Genomic DNA, 2,452 nt, shown 5'->3' on the forward strand with positions numbered 1-2,452 from the left:
AAATTCTCCTTACTCTTCAGTGTAGGTGCAGAGCTGCTCTGTAGGGGTTAGTTCAGCCCACTGCAGGCCCACATGACTCTGCTGCAGGATCCTCTGAATGGCCCCTCCAAAACCAACACTCCTTCCCACCTTTGCACAGCAGAAATACACTGACTCTGCTGTCAATAGGTCCTCCACAACCACAGAGTTGGGGGCCTGATTTGCCCCTTAGTGACCTGTACATAAATGAGTTACAGAGACTATTTACTATTTGAAGTCTATGACACTGGATAATTTAACTCTAAGATTTAAACAACTGTAATATTGGTTAGTCCAGAACATTATCTGCTCGCTGCATGGGCTAGTGGAGGGGGCACTGTCCACTCTACCGAAGGAGCACTAGGCTCTGGAATGACCTTCTCTCTCATACACCCATGGCATGCCACCATATGAGACAAGAGAATGTCATGTTAACAATAGGGATGGGGGAAAGGAGGAGATTGGTGCATCTGTCTTGCTTCACTGACTCCTAGCACTAGTGTTACAGAGCATGCCTACGTTCATAAAGGCTGAAGTGAGCACTTACAATTGCCATGAATTGTGGAGATTTAAAAAAAAAACCTCAAAGAAAGTGTAACATAGCAGAGTGGAGAACAGGAGATTGGAACAGTCCCTTCAAATGAAGGTTTAGGAGGCACAGCTGGGCAAAATCCCCCTAATACCCACTTCCTGCTCCCTTTCCTCAGTCAGTGTTTTGGGGGTGAAAGGCCCCCTCTTTGCAGACATGTTGCTGCAGAAACCAGTTTTTAGACAATGGCATTTTTTCCCCTGTTCTTCTGTGGGACAACTTTATGAAGAAACACTGAGGTCCCTGGTGCTAAGCCCAAAACTCTTCAGTGGGTACCCAAAGTTAAATGTTATGTAAACTCAGTAGCTAGTGTGGGCTAAATTAATTCCTGCTGTAACTCCATTGACCTCGTTGGAATTACATCAAGGGTGAATCTGACACCTAAGGCCACACAACTAATTGATTGTTCATGAGAATGAGTTACTAATTACCATTTCCAAGACGTTAAGTGTTAGGAAAATACTGAGAATATATTATATATTGTAGCTGCTAAATTAACTTGCTCATTTCAATTAAAGGTAGAAACCAAGTATCTGTAGAGGCCCTCTTCTGGTCTAAAGCAAATCAGCTAGGGGCTGCTGGCAGCTGGAAAGCAACAGTTGAAAAAAAAAGGTAATCATGACCTTTCAGAACTGCTCCATCGTGTCTGAAGACCAACTTCCCCTTACACTTCCACATTATCTGCAACGAAATTTCTTCCAAGCTAAACAATTTCAGAAGACTGATTTCAGGAATGCAGAAATGTCTGCTTAATTTCAACCTCAATAAGCCTGCATTGCAACTCATTCTTAATGTATCAAAGTTAAATGTTTTAAACATTTATCTAGTTGCTGTGGCTTTGCCTTGTGCATCACACACTTTATCCATCAGACATGACAACTGAATACTATTTTTTTATTTTCAGATACAGGTCACAGATTCTTCTCATCATGCTACTTTTTCCTCCCTGCCCTTTTGAGCTCACTGGAAAATCTGTTCTGTAATACTGCGGGTAAATGAATTACTGTCACAGATGGCCTGTAGAGATTTCATACATGCTGCAGTTCATTTGTCCAGGAATGAAGAAAAACCCTTGTCTTCTGTGGGTATTATCAGTGACAGCAGATCAGACACTATGAGGCTTGCTTGCACTCTGTACTCTACTGATTTCCTAAATTTTTATGACTCATCATTTACCATTCTTGGATTTAAACAAACTAAAAGTAGTGTGTTCAGTTCAACAGTGCAAAGGATTTACTGCCATGAACTGTAGTAAGGGGTCACAGTCCATTTTTATATTCCTGTCCTGTACTGTTGTGGTGAGTTGCTAAATAGCTGCAGTGTTCCACTCCAGAAGTGGCTGCACTTCAGTGGTTAATAAAAAAATCACGTCACAAGGGCGTGTTGAGACTTAATTTGTTAAAGTTTGCTAAGTGCTTTGAGATCCTCAGATGTACGGTGCTACAGAAACTGAAAATATATTTGATATTAGGACAATGGAACGGACTGTGTAGGGAGGGTGTGGAAGCTCTTTCACTGGAGGTTTTCAAAAGGAGGCTGGACAGCCATCTGTCTTGGATGGTTTAGACACAACAAATCCTGCATCTTGGCAGGGGGGTAGACTAGGTGACCCTTGTGGTCCCTTCTAAACCTATGGTTCTATGATTCTATATTAAATAAAATATGTAAGATGCTGTGAGTGTGTCCTGATCTGCATAGTCCAGGCTCCTACTGAAAGACTTGCCTGTTTACAGCCTATCATCAGGGTTCTCTGCTCTTGTTTAACACCCACCTCTGCCTCTGAATTCAGTCTGATAAGCAGTCAGAAACTGTATATCTGATGCATTACATGTTGGGGGGGGGAAA

This window comes from Terrapene carolina, unplaced genomic scaffold, assembly GCF_002925995.2.
Source record: "Terrapene carolina triunguis isolate 2854851 unplaced genomic scaffold, T_m_triunguis-2.0 Scaffold96, whole genome shotgun sequence".
Classification (NCBI taxonomy): Eukaryota; Metazoa; Chordata; order Testudines; family Emydidae; genus Terrapene; species Terrapene triunguis.